The sequence below is a fragment of the Ambystoma mexicanum genome, chromosome 11 (genome assembly GCF_040938575.1).
Source record: "Ambystoma mexicanum isolate Mex_15411 chromosome 11, UKY_AmexF1_1, whole genome shotgun sequence".
In the NCBI taxonomy this organism is placed as follows: Eukaryota; Metazoa; Chordata; class Amphibia; order Caudata; family Ambystomatidae; genus Ambystoma; species Ambystoma mexicanum.
This window is the reverse complement of record NC_090934.1, coordinates 1,248,249,701-1,248,263,074: the sequence shown is the minus strand read 5'-3', so window position 1 is coordinate 1,248,263,074 and position 13,374 is coordinate 1,248,249,701. Positions and strand designations below refer to the sequence as shown.

Below are 13,374 nucleotides of genomic sequence, written 5' to 3'. Positions count from 1 at the left end.
ACCAACAACCATCAGCACATTACTCTTGACCTCAGAGGCATTAAATTAGTAGATCAATAAAGTAAGCATAACTCATTAAATAGAAAGTCCTGTTCTTAGTCCATTGACTCACTTTAGCCATACTACTATGACATAAGGCTTTTCATATATGGGAAATTGTCGGTAGCAAACTTGTGTCAATACAAGGAAGAGATGACATTTGTAATTTTAACCTTAATTTTAATTACTAGGCTTTTCTGTTTTTAACTATTTATGAATCTGTAATTATAGGGTGAGACAATAGTCTCTTTCCAGTCTTGTTAGCTACGATGATGACATGTTTTTAAATCTGTGTTGATTTGTGCTATTATGGTATGAAAGGGTTTTTACCATATTTTTGTAATAGTGTGATTAATGATTAAAAAAATATAAGTTTTGTAATAGTGTGAAAAGGTTGCAATGCAACCAAATGCACTTAAAACAATAAAAATAAAATAAAAAATAATAGATTTAAGGCTTTCTTAGAGTTTGAACATCTTCTTTCAGCCCTCTGTTCAAGGGGAGAGGCACTGACCCCACAACTAGGAGTAAAGGGTTCCTGCATGCTTTGCTTGGCTTGGCTCGCCTAGCCACAGTTGTGAGTGCAAAGGTAAGCGATAGTATTTCTGTCAACTGTCATTTATTGTTTTGCTGTTAGTCATTGATTTACTGACCCCTCCGAGGTGTCTGAATATGCTCCTCATCCAGGTTCCTTACTCTTTGATGTGCCAGAGACACACCTAGCCTCCTATGGTTAGGTTATACCAAATAGACCGATTCCAAGTTGTATTTATTTATTTATTCATAGGATATTTATAAAGAGCTTGTACAACAAGAACAGTATTTCCAAGAGCCATTTACTGTAAATTGGTGGCATAATGTCCTGATGGGGACTCTCGGGGCACTCCCGTGTTAGAAAACCAGTGGGTTCTACAGGTAAACATTGTTCCCTTTGTGTGAAGGGAAACTGATAGACCCATACATGTTATGGGCTTCTGGCTGTCTAAGCAGAGGAAGGACAGATGCAACTGAAGACCAAATCTGCACTGATACCGTTGGATTCCAAAACTCAGCCCTGCTGGTAGGAATTTGGGAGGTCACCCTAATTGTGGTAAACAGGGAAGACACTGAGAGGTTAACCAAAACCCCATCAAGGTATGGTAGGTGAGAGGTCAAGGCTTAGTCTCAGAAAAAGTGTTATAATTGTCTAGGGCAAAAATGAACCCACACAGAGCAATAATTTAAGTTAGACAGTAAGTATATACAAATAGTTATTTAGTCGGCCTTCAGTTGCACAATAAGCACTTACAAACGACAGGCAAGTATTGTCACACAAAACCTTATAAAACATATATACACATTCACCATTTTGAGAACAGAATTGCATATTAATCCATTACCTCTGCAATACAGGAATGTTGGTATCAACTAGCAACTGGCACTTTGCGCTAACCATATGTCATTTACAATGAAACAAAGATAAATATAAATGACAAGGTCTCGTGAAACACTTGTGTTTATATTGACTTATCACAAGTTGGAACATTTCCAATGAACTAACAAACCCACAGGGTATCTACATCACTGCACATGAAAATTACGTTTCGTGTGAAACAGCTAGCAGCCAAAACGTGTTTCGACCAGTGGTCTTTCTCAAGGCTGACACTTGAGCTGTTATTACAAAAAAATATAAGGTATCCAATATGCTTGTGCTCGTTATCCACGCTGTTCCCTTGAATACCCCCCAATAATCAAGGCTTAGATTGGGCAAGTGTCAAATTCTTATCCAATACTTCAAGATTAATCTTTCAAATCGTCTGAATACCCGCTCTGTTCATACCTTCGATTGCATTCCAAACTAGTAATTCCACACCTCAAACTTCTTGTGCAAAATCCTCTATCAGGATGGTCTGTAAGACTTCATCCTATTACAACGGCGTCCCGCATTGCAATACAGGTGAGTAGTAAGATGCAAGGAAAGACAGGGGAAGATCTTCAGAATCCATACAGCTTCCTTCAATAATAATAAGCCCAACCCTAAAATGGTTTGGGAACTGGTGCTGAAAAGTCCTCAGTTTGAAAGTATAACCTTTTCAGGTAGGTTTTCATAGAAATAATGCAGTGGGCTCTGGTATTGATTGTAGAAAGTTTTCAAAGTTAAATAAAAAGTTCAGTAGAGTTCAGGCGAGTATTCAACTCAATCCAACACACTAGGTTAGGCCTAGGGTGTCACGGATTTCCCCCTTTCTCACCTGAGATCGATCCTTGCAGGGTTTCTTGGAAGGAGTCTTCTTGTGCACGGATCGGGTTTTGTACAAGCCCGCGCGAGCCTCTTCTGGCTCCAGCGTGCGTTCAGCATCCCGGGATACTCGGAGGCTCCGGGAAGTCCAGGAAACGAGGAAGGTGTACTCGGAGGCGGTACACGAAATCCGGGAAGCAAGGTAGATAGAAGAGGGAGGAAGGGAGATGGGAATTTAGAGGGTCTGGGAACCAGGAACAGGAGAATAGGTCAGCGAACTACGGAGCACACGTCTAGTCACTACCAGCGATAGCGTTGAGACGCGCGGGGCATGGTCTATTTGTAGAATGTGCTACGTCTGACATGGAGGCTGGTGGAAGGCGTACCACGTTAGACGGCCATGTTGGAAGTACCAAGGAGTGCAAGCCCCGTTGTGACAGGGACCAGGAAGTCCAAAAGGGGCGCGTTCTGTGGATCATGACAGCATGCCTCCTCCGAAAACCTGTTCCACCAGGTTTGCCCGGGTGTAAGAGATGATACCTTCTGAGCAATCGAGGGGTATTCCGATAAAAAACTGGTTCCCAGGTTCTTTCACTAGGAGGATAGCCTTTCCACTCGACCAGGTATTGAAGTTGACCCCGTTTATACCTGGAGTCGCATATTCTGGATACTTCATATTCCAACTGGTCGTCCACAATGTGGGATGTATTTACCCATGCATCCGAGCCCTACCTCAAATCTGTGCAGTACTGGCATTGAAAACATCATAATGGCCAGAGCTCCCCAGAAAATGCACAGGAAAATCCCATTTTGCCTATATTGTGAGTTCAGAGATGCAATGCTGATTGCCAAAAGCAAACCCATAACTGTTGGGAATTCATTTTCTTAAATCCCAAAAATGGGTGCAGTACCAGTACTCACCACTATCCAAAAGCCGGCATTTTAAAACAACACCAGATTTTACTTTTTGCAAAACTGAATAAATGAACCCAAAACAGGCCAAAGAAAGACTTACTGAGAGGTGGATCCAATGTAAAGTTATATTCTGAAGTGACTTGAAGGTTTATAACAAGACTGGCTGCGCTGTGGATTTCAGCAGTTTAAGTAAATTTGGACTGAAAGACACTAAAAAAAATCTAAATGTTTAAATTGACTGAGTGACCTACTTTTGAGTGTCACATAGGTTGCAATTGTTTAAATGTCATAGTTTTAAACTTAGAATCAGCCTTCTAGCTGCATATGTGAAAATGTTTAGTTTTATTTGAATGCAGAAACTGGGGAACAGAAATGACAGCTTAAAGAGATTCCAATTTGCCTGGCAACTACCCCCATCAGGAGTGAAACTTGAGTCACAGCTGTGTTCCCAGGCCTAGCTGCCCTTTTGCTGCTCACACTAAGGATATGCCATCTATCTGATAATTGAATTACCTGTGCTCTACAGGAGCTCTGAACAAAGCCCTGTCCTGGCTCAGGCAAAGGTTTTATTGGCAGGAGTCGTAAATGGTCGTAAAAAGTGGCTTCCTCCTGAGGAAAGGGGAGGAGCACTGCCTGTGAGAGCAAGCTGGCTTGGCAGAACTGGAAAAACCAGAAATTCAATCTTGTGCTGAGGGTAAACCACACCCCTTTGGAGCCAGAACATAACTTTAAAAAGATGGATCATTCATAGAGCGGACATGTGAAAATTTTATAAATGATACCATAATTCTTGTGATTTTTCTGCCCACAATTTAAGAGGTTTTTCGACCCGGTGGCGTGTTCAGGGGGGTTTTAGCGGAAAAGTGGATATTACTCTAAATGTATGCATGTTAAAAATCTGAAACTTCATCAGTTAATGTCCCTACTCCCTGCACACATGTATGTAAAGTTGGGTCAATGTCAGAAATTGAAAAATCAGTTAAAAAGTCAATTATCTGCCATTTCTGAATGCAAGCTCTTAGAAACAGCAGATTTGGACAGAGACATGGCTAAATTCAGCCACACCATGTATATGTAATTTCAAGCAACTGTGTAACTGTGAAATATGTCTTTTATTATCAAATATAGAATGTGTGCAATCTGACAGAGGAGTGTCCTATCTGCAAGCCATAAAATGACATCCCTCTGACTCACAGTTCATTCCCCAATCAAATGATAAATGGAAGTTTGACCAATTAGAAGCTGAGAGAGAGGTAGGGTCAGTGATGCTAGAACACACCCACATTCTAAACACATAAAAGCAGACAGACAGGACAGATAGGGGCCTTCAATTCCATTTGCTGCAACGCACTCTGCCGGACCATACAACATCCAGAGATCCAGACTTTACCTCCATCAAACCTCCAGAGAGCCAAACTAGAGACTTCAATCTATCCAGAACTAAGAGACCAGACCAGAGGGAGAAAGCAGTGCTGTACCCAGAGAGAAAGCAGTGCTGTGCCCAGAGACCCGAGCCCAGTCCAAAACCCTGACCAGATCCATGGCGAGGCCCATTTCACTCAAGAATATAGTGTGAGTACCTAGAAAACTGTGCAGAACCAATCTCTTAGTTAAAATAATATAATTCAATCTATTTAATCTAAGTAGAACTGCCTCCTAACTGTCACCTGTCATTTGTAAAGCTGTCACTTGTCATTTTCTAGTCGCAAGCTGCACTTGTCTTTTTGAACTTTAAAATTTCAAATCTGAAAAACGACCTTTATTCAATCGCTCATATCTCCGCAACCGTTTGTGCTAGAGACTTGCAGTAACTTTTATTTGGAAGCTGAGATCCTAGGCTTTCCTAGGACCCCAAAACGATAGAGATAGTCCTTGTGGTTCCTCTGTAATAGCGCTCGGCGCATCCGCGAATTTTACCGCGATTTGCAAATTTCTCCACATGTAAAATCAGCTGCTGCTTGCCTTCCATTTGCCAGAAATTCGTTTAACCTGCTAACTATCCCTGCCCATTGCTAGTGTGAGCCTGGACTAATATTAACTAGATACCACTCACCCTGAACCTCTGAAAGGGAATTAAAAAGCATTTCCAGCATATTTCTCATCCATTGCTAGCACATATCAAAGCATTTGGGCCTGTGTTTTCAAAACTCCTATCTGTGTTTTCAAACTTCTGTAGTCTAAGCTTGCTGGGGTGAACTGAATCACATTTTATTGCATTTCTGAGAACTGTGTGTTTTCCTTCCATTTCCTTGCCTTGCATCAAGGGGGGGAGGGGATTGCCAGAGAAAAGTGATTACATTGTTTTGTTGAAATCATATTGAGTATCTCTATACTGCATTTCATTCATTGAATATTGCATCCACCTGAGCTTACATAAAGCATCCTCTACCACATTATACTTTTGTTCCTATTTACCAGTGTGCTACCTTATCCATTTCATGTCAACTCATTAGTGATTATAAGAAGTGTGCTAGTGCCAGATTCTCCATTGTTGATCTTTATCATATCAGATTAAGTGTGCTATTCAATTATTAATTTATTATAAAGCGTGATATATATATCTATTTTAAATTATCAAATAAACCTTTTAAACTTGCAAAACAGAACTACTTCTTGGCTCAGTGGGGTCAGGGGGATTCCAAGAGAGGGGTGTTATATAGGGGTAGTCATCCAGAACGCATGAACTGGACCTAAAGATATATCAATAAGGGTTTTCATTCAGTATTCTAGACTAGGCGTTAACTTAGCTGTAGTGCTGAATTGAATCCTCTTACAAATTGGGGGCTCGAGCCGAGACGTTGGGTTAGATTTACCATTTGTGCAGCTTAATACAGTGTGCTAACTGACGGGATACATACATCCAGTCGGATCACCACGCTGCATTACGCTGTGAAGCATTCCTCAAAAGGGACACTCCAAGAAAAGTTCTGTTCTGCAAAAATAAAATACAAACTTCTGTAAGTCAGGACAGAGACCAATCTCTAGAATGTCGACCTTAGTAGACATGAAAATAGCCAGAGAGCACCTCTTGCATAAGCTATTTGTGAGAGGTGAATGGACCGAACAGGGCCAGGATGTGTGGTTGCAGGCCATCACACAACAGGTCACTGAAACAGGGTCAGATATATATAGAGATCAGGGTCCCTTACATGTGGCCCTGAGTGAACTATATATGGCTCCTAAAGCCAAAGAGGAACACAATAAGATCGCCAGGATAGCAGCATACCTGTACCTATATATGGGAGACATGCAGGATAGATGTGCTGAAAGCCAAAATCTGGCAAATAGGCAACAGATGGTGTTAGAGAAGGTCCAATCTGACCTGGTCTCTTCTGAGCAGAGGCTGCAGAGGAGCCAGGAGTCAGAAAATGACAGCAGACTGTACATCACTAAAATAAAGGAGGATATGGATGTGCTGCAAAAGGAAAAGTCAGAACAGGATACCAGATTTCTGGCCTTGCAGAAGGAACACCAAGAAGGTTTGGACTCCCTACTGCAAAGCCAGAAAAAGCTGGAGCAACAACTAGACTTCAACAGGGTATGTGCTGAGCAGGTAGTCACCCTGCAAGGCCACCTAGATCGAGTGAAGGCAGAGAGCAACAAACTAATTCTGAAAGACCTGGATATCCAGGCAGAGTTTGATCAGGAGCGCCAGAAAGCTGGTGCCTTCCAAAGGCAAAGGGACGACCTGGCAGCACAGATGCAGGCTCTCAGTCAGGAAAGAGACACTTTAGGCCAGGAAGTCTGCCACTTAAAAAAGGGAATTGAAGAAAATCACCTGGCCCTCCAGGGGCTGGGTGACCTCCAAAAAGAAAACCAGAACTTGGTAGAGCACACCAGAAGGGTGGAAGAGGCTCTAGCAAGAAAGGAGCAGGCCAATAGGGACACAGCTCAGGAGGTAAACCTCCTGCAGCAAAGACTGGCCCAGTTCTCCAGGACCAACCAGGAAGCACAGAGGGGAAAATGAGGCCCTCTGTCAACACAATGATAGGCTCCAACAACAGGTAGCGATGCAGGAGAAACTGATAGAGTCGAGTAAGGCCTTAACAGAGGAACTGAAAGCACAAATGCAGGCTCTTGCATTGCAACAGGGAGCAGGGGCGGATAGAGATGAGGTCCGCTGGGAAAGAGAGACTCCTGACCATAACCGCAGGAGCCCTAACCCCAGGGGCCTTCATCTCCCCCAGTCCCTGGACTCTACCACCCCTATGTCCCCTGGCGCACATGAGCACAGGGCCGCAGGGATGGCAGATTACTATCCAGCTAAGAGTATGGGGCTCATAGGCCAGTACCACTCAGGAATGGAGGGGTGGGCATCCGGGTATGGGCACCCAAGTACAGTACAGTTCAATGGGGAACCCCAGGAGAGTAGGCCCATTAAGGGCATCCTGAAAACCTCTGCCCAGTTAGGTCAGTGGAGGGGGTACCCATCAAATCCTGGCAGCAAGGAGGAATCTGAAGACTCCTCTGAACTGCGCAGGACACAGGAGACCAGGTCCCCACATTCTGCCAGCCATTCCCAGGCTCGCAGAATCCGGGAAAACCTGGAAGAACAGATGGGAACCTCTGGGAGCAGTGCCTCTGAGTCCGAGGAAGAATGGACAAGGGTTACCCGAACCAAAAAGGCCAATAAGGCAAAAAGGGCCTTGCTTAAGGACCCCTTAAAGCAGATTAAGGCGATCAGGAGCGTCATCACGCCTTACCATAAGAACGCTAAGTATTCTGTTTGGGAGCACTTAGAGTTGTTTGAACAAATGATGGAGACTTTCCATTTGAAGGACAGCCAAAGCTGTATTCAATATGTAAAGTGGACATTCTCCCCGGAATACTCCAGTTTCTTTGCGGGGCTGGAGGACCAAAATCATTTAAGATGGTCCACATATAAGGCGGCCATCCTGAAACATTTTTCTGTTCACAGAAATCCTCAAGAGGCTCGCAAGGCAGCCTACAATTTGCAATGTGGGGAGGATCAGGCCCCACAAGAATTTGTGCAGGAGTTAAAGCGTGCTTTTGCACAGACCACAAGAAGGGTGCGCACGGATAGCAGGGAATTTATAAATACGTTTTTCCATGCCTTGCCCAAATATATCATGACCCAGCTCGTGAGGGATTTTCACGAGAAAAGATCTTTAGACTGGGTCATTGAACAGGCTACCCGGATCTATGAGGTGCAGAAACCGAGAGATAGCAAAAGTAATGCCCAGAAAAACCCCAAAGCCAACAGCACCCCTGCTGCTGCCAAGGTGGCAGAGGTAAAGGTCACCCCCGTTTTGGATTTGGAGATGGGGGGGCCTAAAAACCTGCCTGCACCTAATAATGCTAGGCCCAGGAGGTCCTCGGGTCAGTCACAGACAGGGAGCCAAGGAGGCAGCCCCACAAATGGGGTCCCTCGCTCTCCTGATTATGTAAGTCCCCGTTACAAGGGAAATCGACCCATCCTGGGTTATGTGTGGACTCCTCCAGCCCAAGGGGGGGGATCCAGACAAGCACCTAACCCAGGGAACTTCCCTCCAAACTTCCCACAGGAGGGCAGAAATTTACCAAACCCTGGGCAGAACTTTTTCCCCAGATATCCACCCGACTTCCAGCCCCAAAACCATCCATCCTTCTTTCCCCAATTCCCTGAGCCCAGACCACTGAATCCGGGAGAGGGGAGGCCAAGGGTGGAGGGGTACCAAAATCTTCCCAACCCGGGGTATTACCAGAGGAGGGACAGCTACCCTTCCCGGGATCAGCCCAGGGGAGAAAACAGGGCCCCGTATCAGCCTGAGCGGGTTTCCCAGTTAGAGCGCCAGGTTCAAAACATGGCGCGGGATCTGGGTCACATACTGAGGGCTCAGCAGAACCCTCAGATCGGCATGCCGGCGCAGAACGCACCCAACTCTGGACCTGGTGCTCCAGAACAATGACGGGGGCAGCACCCCGATAACTCACCGGTTCCCAGGGAGGAGGCACAAAGGGAAGGGGGGTGTAAAGCCTTGGAGGAAGCTTCCTTCCTCACTTGTAAACAGCCCCTGGAAACCCAGGAACCGGAAACAAAATCTCTTGCCCCTGAAAGTCTGCCTCCTAAGGAGCAGAGGGGGGTAGGAGAAACAAAAGACCCAAACAGACTCAGTTTGAGGAGGAGGTACAGATCTTCCAATTTGAGGGAGAGGGATCCTCAGAGGGTCCTGGGAAAAGGATCTTCTCCTTCAGAGAGGGGGGAACTCCTCCCAAAGAAAAATGGGTCCCTAGGGATGCAAATCCAGACTGGGGAGATGTGGAGACTGAGCTACCGCCGCCCACCATCTCATCCCAGAACCAACAGCAAGAAAATCCCCTGGTTCAAACCCATCCTGGTGACTGCCTCCAAAAAGGGGGGGGCGGCCCAGAACCGGAGCCAGGGGAACCCACAATGGCTCTGATCTCCAGTTGCCAAATTTTTCTTTCAGATTCCCAAGGCTCTCCACCGAATTCTGCCCAAAATTCTTCTCTCGCGATGTCCAAAACCAGAAAGTTAGCCCACCAGTTGTCCAAAAATGTACATTATCTGTGCCCCCTTGAGGAGAAGGAGGGAAGATATTATGCCCCGGTACAAGTACAGGGGCAGGGTACAATCTCGGCACTGGTGGACACTGGATCTCAAGCTACCCTTCTGTCCAGAAGGGCCTTTGACGAACTGAATGCAGGAAGGGGAGAGAATTACCAAATTCCTCTCACCTCTCTTCCTGGACAACTGCAGAACTTTGACAGGAAGGAAATTCCCGTTGAGGGGACCGCAGATTTGGACATAAAAATTGGGCGACATAAGTTGAAGCACCCGGTCATAGTTGTGACCCCAGAGGGCACCCCTTGTTTACTAGGGAATGACCTCCTGAGAAGGTTGTCACCCCTAATAGATTGTGTAAACAAGGTCCTCTGGACCCAGACTAGCCGACCAATAAAATTAAAACAGTGTGTCAACCATGTTAGTTTAAACGGCACCTGCCACATGGTTGAACAAAAATCTGACCAAGTAGAATTTCACTTCCAGAACAACCAGATTCCAGACGTGACAGTAATAGCAGTAGGACAACAGACTGGTGATGGGGGGTCCTCTCTATTTCTGAAAATCAACCTTCCTTCCAGTCTAAAGTGGTATTCCACGCTGGAAGGAAACACTCTGAAATTCTATACCAATCCACAATCTGAAACTCCCACTCCTATAGTCCAGAAAGAGGTGAAATCAGCTCAGAGCCTAGCTGATATTCAGCAAATTGGAGAGCAGTTGTTCATCCCTGTTCAGTTAAATGATGGGAAGGACTCTGTTCTCGCTCGAGTGTGTGTGAACAACGGTAAGAGCTTCATCAGCGAAGCCATGTTCCGCCAACTCCCAAAAGATCCAGCCATTCCCACCTTCAAACTGATAGACAAATGGGAAATGGACCTGGAAGCACCTAATTCCAAACATCTCCTGCCAAGCAGGTGTATGCTCAAAATCTCCATTGGCAACAAGAGCATAGTCCACAATTGTTGGGTCGTGCGAGACGTCCCTGCCGCCTTTTACTTAGGCAGTGACATTCTCAATCGCTTTGCCATTAGTTTGGACCTAATAAACTTCAAAGCTTGGTCCCGATTAGCGGATAATCCCATGGGCTTTGATGATCCAGAAAAAGCATTTAGGTCAGCTCAATTGCTACCTTATGCAGTTGAAATTCAGACTAAAGAGGAAGTCACCATCCCAGAAAGGACCCGACAATTCTCCCTGGAAGTGAAAGTTAAAAGGGGACAAGAGTTGAAAAACCCTGATGCTTACATACATCTAAATGCTTCTCTCCAACAGCAAGGGTTGGGGGTAAACCCAACACCATTAGTCAACATAGAACATGACACCATTCCAATAGAGGTGGATAACAGCGACTTAAAGAGTATTACTCTAGCCGCAGGCACCATTATTGGAATGGCGGTTGATGACCGACATTTTTCCATCGACTTATTAAATGAACTGTAAGAACCAATCCCCAAGGACTGCTTTGACAGTGACAGTGATGACAATACAACACCAGACAGGATTTTTACCCGGCATGGGGGGAACTTCCTGGTGTACACTTCCTGCCCCTATGGTAAGGAAGATGTGACTTGTGACTTCAGGAGGGATGAGGTGATTTTCCAGGTCCATGAGGGCTGCCTTTCCCACCTGAAGCCTCCAGTCCAAATCAGCACTCTGACCAGGGACTTCTCCACCCAGCTGGAGGAGGCCGCTGAAATAGCCAAACCAGAAGTCTTTCCAGGCTTCAGGCAGATGGTGGAAGAGAGAGTCAACCTAGCTGATGCCTGTGTGACTCTGGAACAAAAGCAAAAGTTGAAACAAGTTTTCTTGGATTTCCAAGATCTCTTTGCGGTAGACTCGTATGACTGTGGTCGCACTGACATCCACACAACAACAATCCCCACGGACCCTGGCATGACTCCTGTGTTTGTGAAGCAATATCGTTTGCCTCTCGCATCCATGGAGTCCCTTACTGAAATAATTAAGAACCTTGAGTCCCGGGGAATAATCCGTCCCGTCCACAGCACCTTCAATAATCCGGTGCTGGGAATATTGAAGCCAAACGGCCAGTGGAGACTCTGCGCCGACCTCAGGGAGCTCAACAAACGGGTCCATACTTCCCGATGGCCACTGCCCTACATTGACCAAGGGCTGGCCCAGATCCAGGGGTCACAGGTATTCACTGCAATAGACCTGACCAATGGATACTGGACTGTGCCTGTCAGTAGGGAGGACCAATACAAGCTGGCTTTTACCTTTGGGGGCCAGCAGTACACATGGACCCGGACTCCCTTCGGATACCTCAACTCCGGCAATGAATTCAACATTTTTCTACACAAGGCCATGCCCGACTTGGGTGCAAGGAGTAACCTGGCTTATGTAGATGATGTCCTCATCAAAAGCTCAACTGTTGAGGAACACATAGCGGAGATCCGTTATGTTCTGACACAGTTGAGGGCCGCCGGAGCAAAACTTTCCTTTCAGAAAGCACAGTGGTGTAAAACCCGTGTTAACTTCTTGGGGCATGAGATTACTCCTCAGGGTCTTTGTCCCCAGGAAAAGAAAGTGGAAGCACTTCAGAAACTGAAAGACCCCACAACTCTGCGGGAACTAAGGAGCCTCCTTGGACTGACTAATTACAGCAGAAAGTTCATTGAGGGCTACGCAGAGATCACCAGACCCCTGATTCATCTCCTGAAGGGGGGGGGTCAAGTGGGAATGGGGTCCAGAACAATCTGAGGCAGTAAAACAACTCAAAAGAAGCCTCTCACAAGCGCCTTGCCTAGCTTACCCTGTCAGAAACAAGGAGTTCTTCCTGGAGACGGGGTTCTCTAATACGTGCTTGACGGCAGTATTATACCAAAAGCACGACAAGGTCAATAAAGTAATCTCCTATGCGAGCAAAACTTTATCCTCTGTGGAGGAAAAATTCAACGATTGTGAGAAGGCACTCCTGGCAACGGTGTGGGCATTGAAGAATTACCGCCCGTTTATCCAGGGGGAACACATCATAGTGGAGACTCCACACCAGCCTCTGCAATATCTCCAAAGTGACAGAATCCGGGCCGGAAATGTGAGTAATTCCCGAATTACTTCCTGGATTCTGTCAATGCAAGGCTTTCCTGTGGAGGTCCGATATGGCCAAAACAAGAAGAGTCCCCTCGCGCAAGGTCTGGCTGACTTGCATGATTGTGCCAGAGAAAACTGTCTCGAGGACGAAAGTCTAAAAATAAATGACAACATGGAGGCATACCTTAATTCCCCCCACAAAGTCTTTGAAGAGGACAAGTGTGAGGGAATGCCCACAGTGTATGTGGATGGATGCTCTTACCATGTTGACAACAACGGGGAGAAAGAACTGGTGGCCGGCGTAGGGAATGCATGGGTGAATGAGTCCCCAGAACCCTCCGCTGGATACAAAATTGGTCCCCGAAGTAGTCAGGTGGCAGAATTGATGGCTGTGCATCAGGCCATCCTCACTGCTGTCCAGCATCAACTCCACGAACTGGTCATAATCACAGATTCGGATTATGTACGGAACGGGTTCGTGGAGCACCTGGTTAATTGGAAAACCAGAGGCATGTTATGTGCTAACAACAAACCCTTGAAACATGGGAAGTTGATCCAAAACATTGATGATCTGGTCACATCGAATGAGATGACCATCTATTGGAAAAAGATCAAGGGTCATTCC

The 13,374-nt window shown here is 45.9% G+C and overlaps 1 protein-coding gene across 7 annotated transcripts in view; it reads right to left on the bottom strand.

Moving 5' to 3' along the window:
- The window catches only part of MYO9A (myosin IXA), a 1,154,601-nt gene that overhangs the window by 132,086 nt on the left and 1,009,141 nt on the right, over nt 1–13,374 (bottom strand). The gene's annotated exons all lie outside the window — the stretch shown is intronic.